The 25,718-nt window shown below is 33.1% G+C and overlaps 1 protein-coding gene and 1 non-coding gene across 2 annotated transcripts in view; both read right to left on the bottom strand.

The window, feature by feature from the left end:
* LOC115874530 overlaps window positions 1–25,718 on the bottom strand; it is a 243,296-nt gene that overhangs the window by 192,285 nt on the left and 25,293 nt on the right. The gene's annotated exons all lie outside the window — the stretch shown is intronic.
* Trnat-cgu lies at window positions 12,390–12,461 on the bottom strand. Its single transcript has one exon. It is a non-coding gene; the product is annotated as a tRNA-Thr (tRNA).

The raw sequence follows: 25,718 nt of genomic DNA, 5'->3' as shown, positions 1-25,718 counted from the left end.
AATTTCGCAAAATTGAAAATATTTCAAAAACGGTAAGGTTTAAGTGTAATAAACCTTAATCAAATTTACCTTTATTTTAATCGTAGAAACTAAAAATGCAATAATATACAGGGTGTTCCATTTAAAAAAATACAACTTTGATATTTTTTATTTATTTGGGACACTCTGTATCTTGTAAAAATATTTTGAAATTGTAGCTCTAATAGTCCTTCAACGAACCCAAAACTTACAATTTGTAAAAATCTAATCGTTTAGCTACAATACTCCGTGTCGTATGTGGTGAACAACCCTGTATACATAAACAAAAGATGTTATCGCGGAGACTACAATAAAAAGAAGAAAGAGAATTGAGATGGGCAAGTCTACAGTAAGATTAGTCTTACTAGTAGTTGTACTACTAGTACTTACTTGCTAGTTCATCGTTGCTGATTGCTCCCGTATTGACGAAGCCGGAAGGCAGAAACACTGAGTGTCTACAGGTAGTCATGTTTTAGTCATGTCTCATGACTAATCTTACTGTGGACTTGCTCAATAAATTCTTTCTTCTTTTCATATATACATATATATACTGCTATTACTCGCTGACGAGTATTTGACACGCATCAGAAGATGGTCACGCAAGGCGTTTTCTTTCATGAGCTTTTCTTGTTCGGTACACTGCAAGTTTCCTTTTTGTGCTCAAGTCACGATTGTAGAAAACCCTGTCTTTTAATTTCCAGAATGCTCTTGAGGCGCTGCTAATCCTGTGCTGAATTTCAGAGTCGATATTGGCCTTTTCCGAAATCAAACTGCCACACTGCCACACAAGCTGCTATAGCTATACCAACGAGGCTAAGAACATTAAAATACTATATATGGCCACTGCTTCAATATGGATGCGAAACATGGATGTTAAAACAGGAAGACATCAAACGACTTAATGCTTTTGAAATGTGGATGAACCGACGGATGTCGAGGATAAGTTGGACCTCCAGAAAAACAAACTGTGAAGTTTTAAACAAAATGAAAATTCGTGCACACCTAACAGGCACAATTAAAATCAAAAAGACTTCCTACCTTGGCTGATAATTCAAGAAAAAATCGATGGAAAACGCAGCTTGGGGAGGAAAAAGATGTCATGGCTGATGATTGCACTGGGCGCCACTGGTGGCGGGCATATGTTTTTTCTTGATCACGCCATGTTTATACATCTGCTCAAACTTTATATAATACCACAATATTTAAGAAGACGATAGAAAATAAATAAAGCCGATGTTAGGATGTAGATGTTTGCTTTTGCTGGAACGGTTTACAAGGCATTTTCGATAAACTTTAGATTACGTTTTTTTCAAAATACGCGAATATTGAACCAGTGTAATCTATGATTGCTTAATGATAAAGAAACAGCTGACAAGCTTATAAAGATTTTAGGGTGTCTTGTTAGTACGTATTTAATAATTATGATAATCGGATACCATTAAAAACATTAAATTATAGCGTTTTTTAAACCACTACCACTGCGAACGGCAGCTTTTCATTGGAGAGCAGTCGTGGATAAGGTATTTCACTAGAGAGAAAATTAATCAATAATAATAAACAAAAGATATATAGATATTGGGCGCCAGGCATGTACAGAGAAAGAAAACACAGTTGTATAATACTTAAAACTAATGACTATATTTATTCGTGATTAATTCTGATGGTAAATAGCATTGTACAATTAATATAATTATTATAGTGGTTACTTGTTGAGTAAAACTATATATGTAAATAATATTAAATACGTTCTATGAAAAGACTATAAAGAAAATACAATGCGTGTAACGTTATAGAAAATATAGGAAAAGTAGCATTACTTTATTTACATTGTTAAGGTGCGTATTCATTATCCGCACGAACGAACGAACGAACGAACGAACGTACGCTAGTGGTATGGACGGGGACCGCACGATAGAACCGCACGAGAAGACCGCACGCATTTCTTCATTCGCGCGCCAGTTCAAATCGTCAAGATATTGTTATAAACCTGTTTTTTTTTTGTTTATATACCGTCATTGAATTATCGCTAAGCAAGTTACTATGGAGCAGTGCATAAGGAGTCGGGCTAGGAAGCGAGAGACCGGAGTTCGAATCTCGGCCGGAACATAACTTTTATTTTTTTTTAAATACTGTTGTATTCTATAGTTTATTTTTGTAGTATAAGAAAAAGAACTATTTATTCTGTATTTTTTAATCTCCGTTATTAATATAAATTGATTGTTAGTACAATACCTCATTTAATATAAAATAATATTCTACTTTTTGAAATGTATCGGGCCCTAATTGTACCTAAAAGTAATATATTTTTAGTGATATACCATATTGTAAACTATTTAATATTTTAGTCACTTAAAAAGTTAATTTGCATTGAATAATTGCCTACCATTAAAGGAAATTTGAGCTATATAATCCTTGATGGGCATATTCTGGGTATGCAAATACTTCCTTTAAATTTTGGGTGTCGTTCAACCGATTTATTCTCAAAACCAGAAACTTCTACATATAAAAAGAAGCAGAGGTCACTAATTATAATAAACTTCACCCTTGGTATTACTTCCACTAATTATAATAAACTTCACCCTTAGAATTACTTCTATCACAATTACAATACGTTCATCTGCATTGGCATTTTCTACTTTTCGATGGGAAACAATAAACTTCCCAATATTTTTTAAATGATGTAACAATTCCTCTTGTGGTTACTTTTCCATAGATATCCTCAACTCTGTCCTCATGTGAATTCAGAGGCAATGAAAATGAAAATTATTTACCATAAACATCGCAAACTAAAAACCTAATAAACAATTTTATACCGAATATAGAAATAAATTCAGTATTCTTACCTATCGTCCAAATCCATGTTAATAGATAATTATTATTTTTAAATATATTTTTGGAACTGCTGGTTTTAGTAATTATTAAATTAAACGAACTAAAAAGTCTTAAAAATAAACAATTCTTAACCATAACCTCAAAAATGCAGATCTCCTGTCAACTTTCTTTATTTTTTATTTATTCATTATTTTCCTAGTGACGTCACAGGTGGTATGCGCGAACTGAACGAAATTGGAGCCGCTATCGATCGTACCTTGTATTCTTTGTACCATGACGTCTAAACGCCTTTGATGTACCGACTCGAAGCGGATGGTCGAGCGCACGAACGAACGAACGGCCGCATGCGTTCGGTCCCCGTCTAAATATACCGCACTTTCATTCGTTCGTTCGTTCGTTCGGATAATGAATACGCACCTTAAATCTGAAAGCGCACGCAGGCGAACGCCTTTGGTGTACCGACTCGAAGCGGATGGTCGAGCGCACGACCGAACGAACGGCCGCATGCGTTCGGTCCCCGTCTAAATATACCGCACTTTCATTCGTTCGTTCGTTCGTTCGGATAATGAATACGCACCTTTAAATTTATACGGTGTTAAATCAGATGTGTTGCAACCTGTAGATTCTAGAATCTATCTCGTTATTCATCTGTTAGTATAGCGTAATAATAATGTCTATAGAAAGTAATACTATTACAATGCGTGATATTATGAAATCTAAAATCTAAATCACCCTTTTACTACTGCATCGACATAAATATCCTTAATAATCTAACCACTAAATATAGTCTGTACGCTATTGTTTAAAATGTACGTTACTGTTTAAGACTGAAAACATTTTAGATGTTAAATGCAAAACTAGAACTTAAATATACACTTAGCTGTTCTTTTATGTAACCCTGCTTCAAACAGTAGCAGCGCGAGGAGGTCTAGCATCTCTGTACTGTCTGTCGGCGATCCAGGCTTAGAAATGGGGGTGAAGCAGCACGGGGCTCAAGCCACATCCACGCTGGGGCACTCTATGTGTAAGACAAATCAATCCTACTGGGGACACTTGTCCATGGGACATCCGTCCATAAGATAGTGGCACAAGAGAACACTACTAGGACCTTGAAAAATAGTCCATACCTTGGACACTTGTCCGTAAGACAATGTCCGTCCGTAAGACCCTAAGAACACGAAACTCTTGTTTAAAATCAAACACCGTCTAATAAACAAAATGAACCTACCTCGAAATACTTCCGAGGGCTCAATAAATAATAAACAATCTGTCCTTTCTTCCAAATGACATTCTGGAGGACAAAAGCAAAGGGACGCCAACGTGCCAGCCAAATACAAATACAAGTTGGGACATCCGTAACTCTACCCTAAAAATATTCACTAATAATATCGAATCTAAAAGGATAATATCTCATCTTTACCTGTTGCTTTGAAATAGCAGCTGATTCAGATTATACAGCAAGATTTAAATAATCACCATTTCTAAAAGCTGGGATAAAACAGAGCGTCAAAACAAAGTGAGGTTAAGCACGGAGAGAGTTGACAGAAGCGATGTTGACAGCGCGCGCCTCTACAGAATAGTAACAGGGTTGTGTCGAACGATCACAGGGTTGGCGACTAGGGAACTTAAAAATTACGCGTCAAATAAACTATCCGGCCTGAACGAGAGGGAATCCGGTGATGATAGGCCAGACATCATATATTATATATAAAAAAGACATGTAACGAACTAAAAACGTTACAAAATGTAAAAAAAATGCCAAGTCTCGCAACGTAGTAGTTCCACCACATAAAGTTGTCAGATCCCTTGTAGAGGGTAGAATCTTCATTGAAAAAAATATTGTTCATAATATTAATGAACGTTGATTATTAACTGTTGTTTCATTGGGACAATGATTTTTTTCATTAATATAATGATTTGTTAATCATAGATCGATGTCCGATTTATTAATACTATGAATCTAATTTCATCAATATAATGAAAATCTGGTTAAGATTAATTAATGTAAGATTTTCATTAATATAATGAACGCGTTCATTGTCCCAATGAACGCGTTCTTTATTTTAGTGACTGAAACTTTAATATAACATATTCATTATATTAATGTACTAAATCATTGTGACAATGAACAATGTTATTAATACAACGAACACACTACATTATATTAATGTACGCAGTTATTAATATCATGAATAAAATATTAGGGCTTAAATGTCCGCCATGTTGATCGGTTACTTTGGCACTTTAATAACGTCTGTGTGGTTGAGTTATTCCAGTGAGGCTTTAGTTTCATTAGAGCGGTAAGTGTTCTCTTCAATATTTTAAATATTTTAAATAAAAGTCCTATCGTATTGTAGTTAATTTGTTGTGTTGTTAAATCAAATTCCGCTGTGTGAGATCTCTGGTGTGGGTATTCATTAAAACAGCGGTTTCCAAATATGTTTCAGAAGATAAAAAACAAAAAGAAGAAAAACATAGTAACAAGTCGAGGCATGGAACTGATTATGGTAAATTCGAATGTTCTTTTAATATTTGGCATTTTAATTATTTTGATATACGTCTTTTAGAACCGGAAGAAGATATTGAGACCTGCCTCCAAGCCCTCAAATTCGACAATTTAACAAAAAAAATTAGAGTTTAAAAAACTATATCACCAATCAATTGGAGCAAATAATACGAAAATTTTAAGAAAAATTGCATTTTTCCTCACTTCAAGCTTTTTCTTTTTGTCTAAAAATTCAGAATATTATACTACTATAATAATACTTCTTTTTATAAGATATTTCTTAATTTTAGGGACCTAAAAAACATTCCCATAAAATATTTAAAGAACAAACTAAAAATCAAAGATACTGTTTTTGATTTGCGATAATTTTCTGTGATAATTACGCCGGCTGTGGCAATAGAAAAGGCCGAATCCAGCGTCGTCGCCTTGTATTATATTTCGGATCTGCCGACTGAAGAGATTCCTGTGAACTAGTCTTTTAATTCGTTCCTCTAGGTCCGGATCCGAGAGCATACGGCTGGCACTCCCCACTCCTGCCTAACATCGATCGCGCTGGCCGATCCGTACGTAAACTAGTTTACTAGTTTTTTATTTAGTTCCTCAAGGTCCGGATCCGATAACATACGGCTGGCACTCCCCACTCCTGCCTAGAATCGATAACAGGTGTGGTAACAGTCTCTATCCCGGAATAGGTCTTGATGAACTAGCTCTTTGAGAAACCAGGAACTAGTTCCTTTCATTCCGGGGTCGGAATAGTTCATTGAAACTAGTTCGTTCACGAACTACACACCTCTAGTTCTGTTCCAGTTAGTGGAGTGTTCGCTCCTTTTCTAGCTCGTTTCCTTTTTCATTACCTTCTAATACTTGATGGGCTGACACCCAGAGTAGGAGGACTTCTTTCTTTACCCTAATTTGTTCAGCGTCTCTAGGCATTCTTTGACCAACTTCGAATTGATGGTTACTCAGTTGATCGCTTTTTAGGCTGCTTGACTATCGGATAAGGTTGCTATTTCTTGCTTACAATAGTTATTATCTAAGATAAGTTGTACGCGTCTTTGAATAATGTGAAAATGATTTTGGGCATAGCCGTGGTATAAGAGTAAAATAAATATTTTATATAATTTGTAGAATATACAGATGCTTTTAACTATCATTATAATAAGAGTATAGGGTTGCAACACTGTAATACAGAGCAATACGCATTGATAATATTTATGGACAGCCGGTATAAATAATGACGATTGGCTTATTCTTTTGCCCTCTAAAAACACGTTTTCCGTATACACACGCTTGCGAAACTCGCAATGTGATTATTTTTGCGGCCTTTACTTAATCACTGCTCCCACTGTACGCTAAAACACTCGTTTTTTTCGATAAATTCTCGGAATTTCAATCCAATGCGTTCCTCGATGCAACATTGCCACTTCTATTTTCCCTCAATTTTTCAGATTGGCAGTGGATGACTTCTCAGAACGAACTGCATAGTAACTTGTAAATGAGTGTTTGTTTTCAAGTGGAGAAAGATACGTCTAAATATTTTTCAATACCGTTTGATAGAGAGTTATCCCGTGGTCTAAAAGGAATTTTTAAGAATGTCAATTATAAACTTATGTATAGTGCTAATAATAAATTACAATAATTATTAGGTAATCCAAAGGATAAAACATCTCCACTGGAAAGGTCGGGTATTTATGAAATTTCTTGTAAAGATTGTAATCAGAAATATGTTGGGCAAACTAGAAGATCAATATTAACTAGATTTAAAGAACATTTAGGTCAGATAAGATATGGTAGACCGGATAAATCTTGCGTTGCCGAACATATTGTTGATAAAGAACATTGTATAGATCTTAATAATTTAAAATTAATTAAACAAGTCTCAAATTACAGGCAATTAGATGCATATGAAAGCATCAGAATTAATAAATGTAAAGATAGTATGAACAGAGACAACGGTCCAATTCCTTCAAGTTCTTTGTTCCTACTACTCTAGTGGCGGAAATCTAACTGTTACGCTCAGTGGACTTTGACTCGGTTGGCTAGATTTTGCCACGCCCACTCGGTGCCCACTGAGCGAGTATATAAACGCTCAACTTGTAGATTGTACTTTAGTTTATAATCATCTGCTGATGATGCTAACATGGTTAGCGAAACGCGCGTCCAGTGTAAAAGTAAAAGTGTTTTGGTGTATTGTGGGATTTAGTGTTTTATTTTGCTCTGTAACACCAAAGGTTCCAACCCTCAACTGTAATATAGAGTGTTTGTTGTTTTTATTTTTATAAATCACTCTAGGCATTCATAAATCACTCATTGCAACAAACTTTGCTAACTCTACGGTTAGAGTGTGAACATAAATTCGAATGGTTGTGTCAGTTAGGGACCAATGCAGGTAAAAATGTAATCACTCTTTATTCAAGACATGATAAGGCACCGAAACCAAAAATTACCGAATTCTGATAAACAAAATATAAGTGTTCTCCTTTCTTTGTCACTCAGTATATTTTAAAGTTTACCGACCACAGTAAACAATAGAAAAACCGACTAACCCATATATTCCGGACGTATTGTTTAAGTTTAGTATTCTAAAAACAAACTCTCGTATGCAAATCGCATATGGCCGACCTTGAGATCCTTCAGTCAGTCAGTTACTCGTTGAGTTGTCGCCGGGTTTTTTTTTCCTTTGCTTCCTTTCTTTTTTAAATTCGTATGCCTGCGGTTTTTTAATTTATTTTTATTCGTATCTAACCATATACGTCACCATACAATGCAACAATATAAGGGTTGGAAAGAACTTATACTCAAAATGCTTCCTTTCCTGTAAACTGCATAAAATGATTGAATGCACACTGCATTCACCAACTAATAGAATCATATCAATTCTTTCTGATGTTGGACAAGTTTGCATTTTCGGCAAATTTCTGAGAATTTTTTTTTGTTTTAACTGACAAAATGATAACTAGCTGTTAAAGTTGGACTAATTAGACAGCTATGTTGAAGTAACGTCAGACCATATCACAAAAAATTCAAATCAACATATCAGAAAGCCATTTTATCAAGTAATAAAGATCTACTCAGATCAAATCATATAAATGAAAATATCTAGGAAAATCTTTGTTTGAGGGGTAGGCAACTTTAATAGTATTTTGAAGAGACAATTAATGAATTAATTCTCCATTGAATATCGGAATAATATACTGGGTGTTCCGTTTAAAATAAGAAAATAACATGCTTTTAAAGGTGACCAATGTTCACTATTAATTTTGTCTCACCCTGTATAACTTTTTGGACCAAGTTTTAATTTGATTTAAAGTACAATAGTTAATTTAACTACATATTAGGCTGTACCAGGTAAATTCCAATTTAGGTAGCTTTTATTGAAATTTAAAATTTGTTCTTCGTTTTTAGAAAATGATAAATATGTCAAAAACCTTACATTTTAGACATATACTTCTCTAATGAAACTTACCTTTATTTTTCTCCGAGAATCTGAAAATCAATTAATATATAGGGTGTTTCCATTACAAAAAACACAACTTAGATATTAACATTTTTGGGGAGACCCTGTAAAACTCCCTATATTTTTAAAAAGTGCTCTGAATTAACCTCCATATGCTCACAAAATTTCATTTCAATACAAACTGTCGTTCTCCTTGGAGCCTCCGCGGCGTATAAGAGGCGCCACCCTGTATTTTTTCAAACTGAAGATATTAGAAAAAATAGGAATAAGTACAAGTACGAAAAAAAATTCTTTGACAAGGTATCCAGTAGCGCTCTTGATTATGACCATTCTAATAAAATATGAAAAAGAGAGAGAAACAATTAATTTATTCTAATATCAATAATATACCAGAATAATTTAAGATGCCAATGACAATGAACGAGAAACGTCTCAGTGAAGTTTTGGTAGGCTTCGAAAAAAGTGTCTTTTGAAGTAATAGTTTCAATGTCAAAGTGTTCTTATTAGATCAACATTTTGATAGCCTCAGCAGCGTTTTTTACTATTTGATTGTTTTTTTCACAATACCTACATACCGGGTGTTGCATCGTCGAGCGGGACATAGGAAATCCCATGTAAATTTTAATGGGGTCAATTATTGGCTTCCCTAATTATTTTAGAGAATAATTCTATTTAGGTTTATTGAAGAGCACTAAAACTCACATTCAAAAGAATAACTTTAGATATTTTTGATTAGCCCGTTTACGAGTTATCTCCGATTTCTTTTTAAATATTTCTCCTTTCTTATGGCCCTGTATTTACTTATGAGCACCAATCAAGGTAAAAGATAACTGTCAAATGAAGTTGTCATTTCAGAAATTTATCTATTTAGTGCTTTATTATTATTATTAAAAACTCATACCTACATCGAAAATATTAGCCATGAATTACACTACCGAAGAAAAAGTATTAATGATTAAATGGTATTATCAAGGAAATAGTTATCAAAAGGTGTCGGACATGTTTGCTGCTCTGTATCCGAATAGACCAATACCTGGAAAATCTACAATCGCAAGGAATATCCAGAGATTTGAGACCAAAGGTACCCTAATAAATAACTGCAGATGTAAAGCAAGGCAGGAACAAAAAGAAGATGCAAGAAATGATACCGACTTGGAAGTTTTATTGTGCGTGGAAGAGAACGATGGAAAGATCAGCACAAGGAAACTTGAGGATGAAATAGGAATAGATCACACTACAGCGTTTCGAATTTTGAAACGACATAAATACTATTCCTTCAAATATGAAAAGCACCAAGAGCTGGCGGCAGGCGTTTTGTTTTGATATGATGGAAAGAGCAAACACGGATAGGGAATTTTTAAAAAACATATGTTTCACTGACGAATGCACGTTTACCTTAAATAATGAATCCGATGTTTAAAATTATGGATATAGGAACAAAGAAAACCAACACAGGTTTTTTCGAAACAAGGACGCAATATCCACAGAAAGTAAATGTTTGGGCAGGGATATTCGGACACAATATTATCGGGCCATTATTTCTTACCCGAAATTTAAATGCAGAATATTATTTGGAACTACTCGAAAATCATATTTTACCTGCTTTACATGGTGCCGCTAGGGAAAATCAGGAAGTTTGGTACCAAATGGGATGGATGCCCGGCACATAGTACCCTGACTGTTCGGGAATATTTAGACAATAGTTTTAACGGAAACGTTATTGACCTAAATCATACAGTAAATTGGCCAGCAAGGTCTCCTGATATTTCGACAAATGATTTCTTTCTCTGGGGCCATTTAAAAAACAGGATATACAAGGATAAAAAACCCCAAATTTAGACGAGTTAAAAAATGCTATTTCTGCCGAATGCAATAGAATTTCAGTTTACCAACTAACGAATGTACGAAGAGAATTTTATGATCGCCTGGGTTATTGTCTAGCAGTCGATGGAGGAATATTTGAACATCTTCTTAAATCCTAAAGTTCTAACAATTTAATAGTACCTAAATTAATAAGTTATTGAATATTGTAATAATACTATAATTAACCTTGTAATTGATTACTTTATTTTACTTTAATTCATATTAATTTGTATTTATAAATACATCTTTAAGATTTCCGATGTAGGAATGAGTTTTCAATAATAATAAAGCACTAAATAGGTAAATTTCTGAAATGACAACTTCATTTGACAATTATCTTTTACCTTGACTGGTGCTCATAAGTAAATACAGGGCCATAAGAAAGGAGAAATATTTAAAAAGAAATCGGCGATAACTGGTAAACGAGCTAATCAAAAGTATCTAAAGTTATTCTTTTGAATGTGGGTTTTAGTGCTCTTCAATAAACCTAAATAGAATTATTCTCTAAAATAATTAGGGGAGCCAATAATTGACCCCATTAAAATTTACATGGGATTTCCTATGTCCCGTCCGACGATGCAACACCCGGTATATGAATATTATCTATGAATGGCAATCTATGAATAGATAGATAAATTCTTAGATATTTCTTTATCTACATCAGTACAAAACACAACCCACACGAACTGTGACAATTCAACCGCCTTGAAATATAATAAGTATTTAATAATAAAATTTTGAGTTTCGTCCAGGAATTTCCAAAAAAATATGCCACAACTCGTTCTCATTGATAAAAAACAAGTCGCACTCGAAGCCAAATCATCCAATTTCTGAAAAATCCACCTGTGACGTTACAATTTATGGCGAAGTGATTCCAAAAATAAAAGCAGGTTGTTTAAAGCTGCGCCTATACACATAACTAATTTAAAAAAATAATGTAGGTATTTCTTTTAAAACATTTATTTATCTCAGTAACTACATTTTTTGTCAATATGAAAAGCTATAATAGCTGCGTTACATATCTGCTGCTGACTAACTTTGCAGCCCTTTTTAAGATCTTTCTGTATACTTCTTTGGTTTCTTTACATTTTTTTGTGAGTTGTAACTAAAATTTAAAAATATAGCCGGTTACGCTATATGTAAAAGGACCTTAAGATGGAAGACAGACCGTTTTGAGAAATGCCATCAGTTTTATATAGACGATCTTCTGTTTTACCTGACAGGTAAAACCTTATGTGTAGACTTACCTTTAGACAAATTAGTAATACAATAACCGTACTGAAAATGTAATAGAAAACGAAAAAAAAATACCAGCGGTGTGCGAGAGATGTTTTACTTTCTATTATCTATTATTTTTTCTGTTATCTAACAATACAACAAATAATGAAAAAATATTGAAAAAAATCTCATTTAAAGAAATTAATCGGATTTTGTACGCCAATGAGCCCTTCCAACAGAAATATTGAAATAATATATCCTGTTACAGGTTACGACACTATACTAAACCCAATATTATCAAAACATGTCATATTTTTCCTAAATTTTACAACCTTATTTCAGTCTCACGTCATAAAGATACACGTTCCCGCATATTTGTGCCAAAAAATATTTTTTTGGCAAATAACTAACTTATATCGGATTTTTTTAGTGTTTTTACAAAACAGAAATATAAATTGTGTTATTAAACTCGAAAAAAAAAATAAAAAAGTAGAATGCCTCCTGTGAGGTTTGAACTCACGACCCCTGGTTTACGAGACCAGTGCTCTACCACTGAGCTAAAGAGGCTTATATTAGACGGGTCGGTCGAAGGCTTCTTTAACCGAGGACGTGGAAAATATCAATATTTTATTAAAGGATGGTTTAGTAGAAAAATAACTAATCTTGGAGATTTTTTACTTGTATTATCAGTATTCTAGATTTTTTATGAACGAAAAAATTAGATATACAGCGTGTTTCTGAATTAACTGTGCGATATTTCACATGATGTTTTTTGAAGTATTTTCATTTTTAAGGAAAAACTTTTTCATATAAACATGTGTTCTAAAATGGTCCGTTTTCAAGATACAGGGTGACAATTTTGAGAAAAAAATAGTTTTTTCCGAAAATTTTCGGAGCCACAGATAATTTTTTGAAATTAGGTACACGGCTTGGAAAAATATTTTTTTAAATTTTCACCAATGGCGTTCGTACGGGGTACGGGGTATTGGCTGAAAATTTTTGAAGAAAAAAATAGCACCCACGATTTTTAAATACGTAAAATAAAAAGGATTTTTAGAATCTCCATTTTTATTTTCGAACAAATTATGTCTCTCGGCTTTTATGTCAAAAATAATTTTTTTCTTAAAACTTTGACACCCTGTATCTCAAAAACGAAGCATTTTAGAACTCAAATTTATATAACATTTTTCTTCTAAATCACCCTGCAAAATATCGGGCACTTATTCAGTAACACCATGTATAGGTAATGAAATATTTTCAATACAGTATTAATATTAAAAATATAATTGATTACCTAATGATTTTAATTCATTTAAATAGATTTGAGTATACAGGGTGCTACAAATTCAGAATTCTACAGAAACGAAGATGGTTAAATTAGAGCAAAGTTGCTGCTTGGGATGTTAAGATTCCATCAAAAAAGTTTCGAAAATTTCAAGAATTGCTGAGTTTTTGGAAAAAACGGATTTTTTGGAAAATCAATTTTATTTTTTCCTGTCGTTACTTTTTAGAAAATCAAAAAACTAATTGCACATTCTCATAGCTACTTTATTAGAGCTATCTGATGGTATTTTTAGATTTTAAAATTTGCTGATAATTTGTGAGATACAGAGGCCAACTTAATTTTTTTAAATACGGACCTGCATTTTTTATTTCAGGTGTTGAAAGAACTCGGTCTCCTTAGTACAATGATATGCCACACTTTATATCTTTTTTTGTTTTGGGTACCTTAGCAATAAGAAAACTATTTAATTATTATTTAAAATAATTTCAAGTCCGACTCTGTTTTTTTTTAAATTATTTAATCTGATTATATTCATCGCAACAATATTGATCAGCGCTAATTAACATTGAATAAGGAAAATCGAGCCTATTGAAAGATCGAAATAAATAATATTCATGTCAGCAATTTAAAGATATTATTTTAACTTTTTTATTGTGAATTTGACATTTCAGTATACGATCTAATAATATGCATAATATTAATCGTAGTTATTATAAATAAATCAACTTCTACAAACTAGTTTTTAATGCTCTACATGTTCGAAAGGGTTACCACCATAGACTTAAAATAAAATATAGACTGAGCATCTCATTCATAAATAGCTGGAACATGTTTAGGTTATAACGAGTGCGACACGAGCGATAGATAGGTTGTCTCTGTCGTAACGGTCGTTCCCTGACGACTCTGCCGAGAAACACAACACTGTCTTTCGTTTCTCAAGTACACCTGAACTCTTCGTATCATAGCCGGGTAATTTTTTTACTTTAATGAAGCTATAATTAAATTAGAAATATATCGTATTTAAACTTTTTTATATTTTATTAAGATTTAGGACAGGTTTTTTAAATAAAAGTTTAGAAAAAACGTCTTAGAGGCCAAAAAGGATAAAAATAATAAAATACACGTTATAGAAGAAATTTTATAATCGAAATTACCTAATTTTTGAAATTAATAATAAATTATTAATTTTAGTCAAACATTTACAACCCCTAATATTAATCAAAACGGGATCTATTCCACAGATATAATAGAATCGGCGACAGGGAGAGAAAAATATGATTGTTGTAATTTTTTTCTGGTTAAGTGATGTCTTATGTAAATTAGAGAAAACATAAATATGTTCCATTAAAGCAAGGAAGGTGATAGGAACTGGATAAAATGAAAACTACATTTATTTAACTCGCTACTGTCTTTATTATACCGGGTGCGTCCCAGAAGTGGCTCATCCCCATAATTTTTTTATATTTTTAAATAAAAAAACAAGATTTAGTATGTTAGTATTGACATAAATTAGGATTGATTGACGCATTCAATTGTTTTTGGTCACTTCCTGTTTCACCGGAAATTACTATAACTTTTAATTTTTAAACGGCACCCTCGGTATATTTCTACTTTATTCGATAGAAAATGACACTCTGAATAGAATGACATATCATATGTCAACTTTTGACATTTTCGCATATGGTTTAATTGTAATTGTAACACGCGGTTCATAACGACAATTTGACTCGAAATACCAAGTGTGTGGTATTAATATATTCATAAAAAATGCTTTTTCCAAATATGCTAATGAGTCACCCTTGTTCCATTTGAAAAAATTGACATATGTATGATTAAAAATACGATTTGTACATCTTTTAACCGGCCTAGACAAGACACGAAACAAAGCTTTACCGCACACGTGCGACAAGTACTACAAGGTAATAAATGAATGAATAGGCTACCTCGCCTCTAATCGGTGTTGTCATATTGTAAAGAACTTATCCTTTTTAAACAGTAGCCGACTTATAATTTAGTAGTATAAAGACTATTTAATACATCTATGGAATATTAAAATCTACTTTATTAAACTGTAGTATTAATATCTCAATATATGTGTATAACAAGAAAAAAAATATTGTTAATATTAAAGACGTGACAACATAGGCTGGATGAGGAAGACTCGGTCGACTGTACCCAGAAGCAAATATGTGTACAAAAAATATTGTCTGTCCGCGTTGAGATGTAAATAGTGTAGTCTATATTTTATTTTAAGTCTATGGTTACCACCCTCTCTAAGACACAAATTTATTTTTCGTTTAATCTTATTATTATTTATTATTACTTATTTATATTTATTATTATATATTGTAAATGTAGAAATGTATTGATTTCACTTTTACAAACGACTCTACAAACAACATTGAAACTAACTGAAAACTGAAGTACTATTTTTGACCGAGTCTGTACGTACATCATTTTTGACCGATTTATTGCAAACTAAATGCGAAAATTCGGTCATTGTTATAAATATCGACCCAAAACGATGGATCGCGAGCCAAAACATCGGAAACGTAAACACAGTTTGTATAGTTTGTTAAAAAACACACGCGCTTCGACATAAAAATATATTTCGCAGACCGCTTTTAGCGAAAACCGTACGAGAATGAGAGTAGGAAAGAAGTCAGTAGCGTCCGCTTTTCAAAATTCGGTCTCTAAACAAGGGCGTAGATACTAGAGGTTGGGAGCTACACTTAGGGATAAAATACCCAATCATACCATACGAAATCGAACAGGAGTAAGAGATGCGGTGATATCTGTCTTAAGGTGCGTATTCAGTTGCAACAAAACACTTCGAACAAACCAAACGCGCCGCGCACTCCAAACAATCTGCAACAAAACATTTTCCGGGAGCGTTCTGAACGACCTGCAACAAAACATTTTGCGCGGAGCGTTCCGCCCATAGACTTAAAATAAAATATAGACTGAGCATCTCATTCATAAATAGCTGGGACATGCGGTCAGACAATGTCTTGTTATTGTTGTGTTATTGTTTTAGGTTATAACGAGTGCGGCACGAGCGATAGATAGGTTGTCTCTGTCGTAACGGTCGTTCCCTGACGACTCTGCCGAGAAACACAACACTGTCTTTCGTTTCTCAAGTACACCTGAACTCTCCGTATCATAGCCGGGTAATTTTTTTATTTTAATGAAGCTATAATTAAATTAAAAATATATCGTATTTAAACTTTTTTATATTTTATTAAGATTTAGGACAGGTTTTTTAAATAAAAGTTTAGAAAAAACGTCTTAGAGTCCAAAAAGGATAAAAATAATAAAATACACGTTATAGAAGAAATTTTATAATCGAAATTACGTAATTTTTTTTAAATTAATAATAAATTATTAATTTTAGTCAAACATTTACAACCCCTAATATTAATCAAAACAGGATCTATTCCACAGATATAATAGAATCGGCGACAGGGAGAGAAAAAAAAATATGATTGTTGTATTTTTTTTTCTGATTAAGTGATGTCTTATTATGTAAATTAGAGAAATCATAAATCTGTTCCATTAAAGCAAGGAAGGTGATAGGAAGTGGATAAAATGAAAACTACATTTATTTAACTCGGTACTGTCTTTATTATACCGGGTGCGTCTCAAAAGTGGCCCATCCCCATATTTTTTTTTAAATTTTCAAATAAAAAAAAACAAGATTTAGTATGTTAGTATATGAAATAAATTAGGATTGATTGACGCATTCAATTGTTTTTGGTCACTTCCTGTTTCACCGGAAATGACTATAACTTTTAATTTTTAAACGACACCCTCGGTATATTTCTACTTTATTCGATAGAAAATGACACTCTGAATAGAATGACATATCATATGTCAACTTTTGACATTTTCGCATATGGTTTAATTGTAATTGTAACACGCGGTTCATAACGACAATTTGACTCGAAATACCAAGTGTGTGGTATCAATATATTAATAAAAAAATGCTTTTGCTAAATATGCTAATGAGTCACCCTTGTTCCATTTGAAAAAATTGACATATGTATGATTAAAAATACGATTTGTACATCTTTTAACCGGCCTAGACAAGACACGAAACCCATTAGACGATCAAAACTATTTTTCCAAGGCTCCTTGATTAAAACTTAGTGTTTTTAACAACACCATGGCACCCTGTTATTTTAGATTCTGAAGATAATTTTAGAATAAACCGGAATATATTTAAAAAAAAACATTATTAATTATTAACAGGGTTATAATTATGATTTTGTTACAATGTAAGTAAGTAAATAATGTAATGTAAGAGAAAAAATTCAGATTTTACATTTTACTAAAATATTATCTAAATAAGCGCCTTTCTACAACAACGCCACTGACTCCCAATGGGTAAATTGAGAGTTGCCTACCGGTCGAAAGTCGTTTCAAGACTTAAATGGATTATTTAAGACAAATTTCTTGTAAATTTGGCACTGGCAAACCATATTTTACAGTTCTTCAACAGAAAAAGTCAATAAAATAAACACTTAAAAACTACAAGCTAAGAAAATGCGTTAATACAGCCGGGGACACAGCGGCAACAAAGCTTTACCGCACACGTGCGACGCGTACTACAAGGTAATAAATGAATGAATAGGCTCCCTCGCCTCTAATCGGTGTTGTCATATTGTAAAGAACTTATCCTTTTTAAACAGTATCCGACTTATAATTTAGTAGTATAAGGACTATTTAATACATCTATGGAATATTAAAACCTACTCTATTAAACTGTAGTATTAATATCTCAATATATGTGTATAACAAGAAAAAAAATATTAATAATATTAAAGACGTGACAACATAGGCTGGATGAGGAAGGCTCGGTCGACTGTACCCAGAAGTAAACATGTGTACAAAAAAGATTGTTTGACCGCGTTGAGATGTAAATAGTGTAGTCTATATTTTATTTTAAGTCTATGATGTACTCTCTCTGATATTTGTGAAAGTTACAGCAAAGTATTGTAAATGTCATCTTTTTGATCGATCTGAAAACTTCGAGCAAAAAGATGACACTTTCACCAATACCCTGACAGATATCAGAGACGATACAGGTTTTTCCTCTCTTTTCCCCTGGAATACTTTTAATTTATTATTCTTTGTTTATCTAGATTTCTCAGAGCACTATGAACGAACTCAGCTTGTATGTTTGAAATAATCGTCCAGTTGGCTTAAACATGATGATCGAAGACATTTCCCATATAATTTTACTTTCAAAATTATGATATATCTTTTATTTCTAAGCAATCTATGACGTCATTTTTTTCAGTTTTGTTATAATTAATTTTGTCTCGTGATCTACTTGTAACATTATTCTTTTAATTTTATTAATTTATTGTGGTGAAATTAATTTCTGTTGTATATTTGATATTGATATTAAACATATTTTTAAAAAATGGTGTATTTTTTGTGTTTTTGTGTATGTCATAATTAAAAATAAATGAAGAAATAAAATTTTTTATTTTTTTAAACTTCCCACCATGCGTGACAATTTAGTCCGTAGTTCCTACAAGCGAAATTGGGGGCGCTAGTAGCAGTAGACTTGTCAACAGTGTCAAATTTAAACGTCAATTTCACTTTCCAATATTTAGCAAGGCGCTCGCACTTCTTCTTGTGTATGTGTTTTGTGCCTTTAGATCTTCAATGAAATTGGGCAGGACATGTGGCTAGGATAACAGATGGACGGTGGATAAAGAGCCTTGTGGAATGGAGACCAAGACGCGAGGCCTATAGAAGCAGAGGACGACCTCCTAGTCGATGGACAGATGGCATTAAGAGAGTGGCTGGAAATTGGATTCAAGTGGCACAAAATACACTCACCGGCCGCGCGTAAAAAACCGGCCACTAAAAACTAGTCCCAATTTCAAAGTTGGATTTCTCGCGAACCACTCTTTAGATTTTGATGATTTTTTTTATTGTAAATTAATTCCTTCTTAACGGATGCTACGTCAAAAATTTTTATTCCGAATTTATTTTGAGCATATACAGGGCACAACAATAAGACAAAGTTTTTTGAGACGTTCGTTTTAAAACAGCATATCTTCAATACAAAAAGAGATAATGTGGTGATTAAAAAAACAAAATGCTCACAAAAGTTGAGGCTACAATGTGATTTAATTTAGCAATAGTTACTACCGCTGCTGCACCCTACAGGGCGTTACAAAGTTCGGGCAAAAAACTTCGTCTTACTGTTGTGCCCTGTAGATGCTCAAAATAAATTCGGAATAAAAATTGCTGACGTTGCATCCGTTAAGAAGGAATTAATTTACAATTTAAAAAAAAATCATCAAAATCTAATGAATGGTTCGCGAGAAATCCAACTTTGAAATTTGGTTTAGTTTTTAGTGGCCGGTTGTTTTTGCCGGCGAGTTTAGAAAGAAATGGTTAGAGTTAAGGGAGGCTTTTGTTCAGCAGTGGACGGAATAAGCTAATTGATGATGATGTAGATACTAGATTGAAAGACGACAGTCAAGCAGCCTAAAGAGCAATCAACTCAGTAACCATCAATTCGAAGTTGGCCAAAGAATGCCCAGAGAAGCTGAACAAATTAGACAAAGAAAATAAAGTCCTGCTACTCAGCAAGGAAGGAGAGAACACTCCACTGATTGAACCAGAACCGTTCCGCTGCCCAAGTGGAAACTAGAGCAGAAATAAAGAACCTGGAAGACTCCATACGTAACCTGAAATGGGAATCCTCCAACGGTCTAAGACCGAGAAAAATCAAAGAATTTCCTTGATTTAACTACAACAATATTCGGATTGCCATGGGGTTTTGACAGGAGACTATCTCCTCAATGAACACCTCAGTAGATTGAAGCTAAGAAACAATGGCAAATTCAGATTCTGTGGGGAAAATGGGGAAATACCACGACACCTTGTCACTGAGTGTGCCCAGACGAAAACCATTTGTACCAGAAACTTTGGCACAACTGATATCGGCGATGGAGAACTAACCTCTGTAAAATCGTTTCATATACCGGCTTTTGTCAAAGCCTTGAGACTGTATCATGAGTCATATCTCAAGAAAGGGGACACAATAGGAACACAATCATTTACTTTTTTAAGAGCAAAAAAAAGGAAACTATCATAAAATTATTCAATAGTGAAACTTATGTATAGGCACTTAATTTAATGAGTTAGTTAAATATAGCTCTATTTTTGTATATTTTCTATAATGACTTCGCGGAAAGCCGGTAAATATTTATATTAATTATAGACTTGCCACAGCGTTATTAGTATGTGCGGTATGAAAACAATTTGGCAGCATGTAAATTTACTAAACAATCTATATAATGAGCCAGTTCCTTTGAATACATGCAAGTGAGAAAAACACAACAAGCAACGGGTTACATGTTAATTACGTTTGCAACGCGTCCGTTTATTATACAGTGTGGTAATTTAAAAACTAGTAATAGAAAATATATCTTTTTGCCTATTTTTCAAATATATATTAGTATATTGTTTTATTAGGAGTAAAAATAAAACTTTTTGAGGCAAGTTATTTTTTATACAAGACGATAAAATTGTATTTTATCGTCGACCAAAAAGATTAATTGAATTAATTTCGAGAGACGATAATGCAATTTTATCGTCGTGTATAAAACAATATTTTTTCCATAGCGAGTTACGCTTTAAAAAATATTCAGAAATCATTATTTCAAGGAATTTATTACGAGTAGAAAAAATATTGTGCTGGGTTGGCGTTGGTTTCTATGTAATTTGACAAATAAATAAAGCTGTCTCTTTAGTTCTCAGTTTTGAGCATAGACAAACAAATAAAAAGAGACTGGCAAATTAAATGGCAAAGAGAGGGACAACGTTCCCGTAGCGCAACTTTTCGTTCTATTTATGTTGATCTGCGCATTGCGTCTATTGCGCCCACTATCTCATTCTAATATAACAAGAGAGAAAGAAGCAGCCATATTAAACGTAATTTCTAAATAGAAATTAGAACAATAGCCTTTCGTTTTCGTCATCATTTTTACCTTTTTTTCTAAACTCTCCATTTTATTGACTTATGAATATGGATAGGGAACAAATTCCTTTGTTCCATATATATAGGTATATATATTTTTTTTGATTCTTTTCTTTGACCTCTCAATATATATTTTATTTAATTTTTTCTTGGTTTAGGTCAGGTAAACAATGAGAAAAACGGTTTTTTTTTAATATTATAAATTTCATTGACGTTTCGACCTGGTAGGGTCTTTATCAAAATTTATTACTTGATAGTAGATTTCGGCGCATTGTTTTAGTTTTTATTTTAATTTTTATTGTTTTCTTTTGACAGTTTTATTATTTTCATTCTTAGCGAAGAAAATAATCCAATATCCAACATTGGCATCCACACACATAACATAAACATATCGATACAGTCGTCACAATTTTTGTAAAGAGACATACACACTGAAATGGATTTTACAACACTGACTGGTATATATATTTTGTTACTTATAATTTTAGGTTATACTATTTGTTATTTTATTTGCTGCAGGAGCCAGTATCATCTATTTTTTATATGTATTGGTGCCCCCTTTCTCTGATAGATATGTTAAAGACACCCGGTAAAATAAAAGTAGGTACTTTTATTTATCATCTTATGAAGAAAAAAGTAGAAGTAGTAGTGTCAAAAATATTTCGAACCTCTCTTAACATAACAAATTAATACAATTCATTTTTTTAATTTTTTGGGAAGGTAGTTTATAGCTGGTTTATAGTAACCAGAAACTTTATTAATATACCTATTTTACTTTTGTTTTAGGATTAAAACTGGACTTGAAAATGGTCCAGGATCATGATTCTCGTAAAGTCTTCTTTGCTTGGATATTCACTTTGTTATTGCAATTAGGCAGTTTTTTCGAAAATGAGATTTTTAATGCCCTTTAAAAAAATTGGCCGATCGTTTCCTGCAACAGTCAGTTCTTCTGCATTTAAAATTGGTAGGTGGGTGGAATAAATACTGTTATTTTTTGTTATTATATTATAAAAAGTTTATTTATTTTTATTTATAAATAAATATGTTTATAAAACAGTACAATTTTTGCTTTTTTTATAATTTCCCTTATAATAGTAGTATTCTTTCGTTCTGAAAGAAATTGCAAATTTTCACTTAAACTGATTTATTCCCTACACCACGTTCCCTTTACGTATAGGGAATATATAAATCAGTTTAAGTGAAAATTTTCAGTTTCAGAATGAAAGAATACTACTAATAATGGCTAATTTATATTTTCCGCCAGCCAGAATGTGCGATAATGTCTTACGATACGTAGCACACATAATAAAGAAAGATAGCAATAAAGACGTACGTCCTGCCATGGTCCTGCTAATTGGTTTCAAAATTGTTATTCTGAGTTGCGCTACGGGAACGCGGTCCCGCTCTTTACCATGAGATTTGTCAGTCTCTTTTTATTTGTTTGTCTATGGTTTTGAGTCAATATTTTTTAATTCTCTTACTTGTCGATTGCTGATTGAATTTGGGCCAGAAATAGGTAAGGCTCAAAACGAAATAAATAAATTACCAACAGATATTCAGGCTGAGGCGACAAACGCCATATCCAAACTACTTCCATTTAAATCCCGAATAACTTATGAAAAGGAATACAAACATTTTCAAAAATGGAAGCAATTAAAAAACGTGCGAGAAGAAATAAAGTCTTTAACCTATCCTCGCTGTTAAAGTATCATTTAATCTACCCTTGTGGTTAAAGTACTATTTTTTCGTCATACTATATTGTTATATTATTATAACATAAGCAAAATCAGAATGGAAAAGATGCATATAACGTCCGCCGGACGTTATCATAACGGCCGGCGGCCGTTAAGTTTCTAAGGTAATCGTAACGTCTGTCACCTGCAACAATGACTATTTATTGTCAGTTGGACTTTTCAAAAATTGGGAAAATAGACCATAGCGAGATGTCGCGAGAAATTCCGTTGGAAATACAGGAGGAAGCGGCTGCGGCTACTCAAAATTATACTTCCGACTATAACCAGAGAGAGATATCAGCAGGAATATGACAATTTTTTGAAGTGGCGGCAGGATAGAAGTATAAACAGCGTAAATGAAGCGGTATTGCTGGCTTATGCTAAAAGAATGTCTGAAATGTATTCTCCTACATCACTGTGGACAAGATATCCATGCTGAAGCTTGCGTTGAGAGTATATGAAAACATCGACATATCAAGGTAAAAAGCCATTATATTCTTCGATATTTAATCATACTCATCTAAATTATATTTGTTCATAGATTTGGTAAACTGTTCATGTTTCTGAGGCGCAAAACGAAGGTTATTCACCAAAAAAGCCAAAGTTCTGTCGGAGAATGACATAAATAATTTTCTACTGGATGCCGATGATTACACCTGGTTACTCGAAAAATTGTATTGGTGCTTGGTATTCTTGGAGCTTGTAGGCGCAGCGAGCTTTGGTCACTCACAGTTGATGATTTCGAAGATTCGGAGAAAAATATTCTTGTCTCATTAAGAAATACTAAAAATAAGAAAGATAGGAAATTTCTTATTCCAAAAACGGGCCTTCCGTTTGATGCCTATGGTTTATACAAAAATACATCAACCTGCGTCCTCGTAACTTTGACAATCCAAAATTTTTCATTGGTTACAAGAAAGGCAAGTGTGTTAAGCAAATCGTCGGTATACATACCATCGGGAGCGTACCGCAGAAAATTGCAAATTTTTGAACTTGGAGAATCCAGAACGTTATACAGGGCATTCATTTCGTAGATCATCAGCAACCATGCTCGCCGAAAATGGTGGTGATTTACTATCGCTAAAGGAGCTAGGAGGATGGGAGTCTTCAACAGTGGCAGAAACTTACATAGAAAAATCAGTTTCCAAAAGAATGAAAATAACAAATCAACTTTTTCATGATAGCTCCAAAAATAATGTGTTTTTAGTGGATACAAATATTTGCCATTCTTCAGTAGCATCATCTTCTTCTATAAAATCTGTAAATCCCTGGGAAGGATTACAGATTTCTAAGAACAACAAGTGCACTTTTAATTTCCATGTTCATTATCATGAAAAATGAATTTTAGTATAAGACATTATGTATTTTTATCCTTACTTGTGTTATTGTTCAATAAAATTTGTTATTAAATAGTAGTGTTTATTGCTCTAAAAAATCTGCAGTATGACGAAAAATCTAGAACGCAACACGGCCGATAACAAATAACGGCCTTGGCTGCTTATGATCCTCGGCTATCGCCTCGGATCACAAACTTCAGCTCGGCCGTTATTTGTTGTTTATCGGCCTTATTACGTTAATAACTATATCTACTATTTTTGATAGATATAAGGCAATTTTAACAGTTGCTATGGGAAAAAAGTCATTTTTACTCCGAATAGAACATACCTTACTATTTATTTAAAAAAAAGAATGCCGACCTGCCAAAATCAATAAGTGGAACAACTTTGTTCCTCCGACTGTACCTAGCACCCTCGACCTCGCTCTTGTGCCGCCGATTGTACGTCACCCATCACCTCTCTCTCTCACAAACACTCTTTGGATGCCTCGTCTCTGACGTCACAAATCGATGACGACTTCTATCTGTGGCCGGAACATCCGACCGACATTGCCAAGTTGTCCAAATTTTAAGAATGTCTCCGATTTTTCCAATTTTAGTGTTTGTGTGGTGTCATCTTTTGATAACTAGGTAAATCTCGTTTCTCTTTGTAGTCATCGTATCGTCCTTTTTTTCCTCGGGCATTACTATACAGGGTGTCAAAAGAATAGTGTATCTAACTTCGATGGGTGATTCTGCAGATAAAAATAAAACAAAAAGTTCCTATGAACATATGTCCTAAAAGGCTTCCCGAAGAAGTTACAACTCTCGAAAGATTAGAAAAAAATAAAGTTGAGGAAGAATCTTAATATAATATATTGATACTAATATCCTGATTCTAGGGTGCAGAGGTTCGATAAGAAAGGATTTTTCGAAATTCCAGTTACAAGGGGGTGAAACCACCCCTCAAATATTACAATATTTTTTATTTAAAAACGGTCAAGTTTCCGAAAAAACGCTTAAACACTTATATTTTATTTTATTTTTTTTTACATATTCTAAGATTTAAAAAAATGTATACAGAGCGTTTCGAAAAATCTGGTCATTGATTAATCACAATCCTGCTTAAAGCGCTTGACGTAAAAAGCTGATTTTTGGAAAACGGATTGACTTTAGGGTGTAGAGGTTCGATAAGAAGGGATTTTTCGAAACTCGAATTCTAAGGGGGTGAAACCACCCCTCAAATATTAGAATATTTTTTATTTAAAAACCGGTGAGTTTTTCGGAAAAAACTCTTAAACACGTATATTTGATTTTGTCTTTTTACATATTTTAAGATTTTTAAAAAAATTATACAGGGTGTTTCATTAAATATGACCATTGAGTAATCACGATTCTGCTTAAACTGTTTGACGTTTAAAGCTGATTTTTGGCAAACGGATTGACTGTGGGGTGTAGAGGTTCGATAAGGAGGAATTTCTCG

This window comes from Sitophilus oryzae, unplaced genomic scaffold, assembly GCF_002938485.1.
Source record: "Sitophilus oryzae breed Bouriz unplaced genomic scaffold, Soryzae_2.0 scaffold_1297_pilon_pilon, whole genome shotgun sequence".
In the NCBI taxonomy this organism is placed as follows: domain Eukaryota; kingdom Metazoa; phylum Arthropoda; class Insecta; order Coleoptera; family Curculionidae; genus Sitophilus; species Sitophilus oryzae.
The sequence above is the reverse complement of the archived record's forward strand: the minus strand, read 5'-3'. Positions and strand labels throughout refer to the sequence as shown.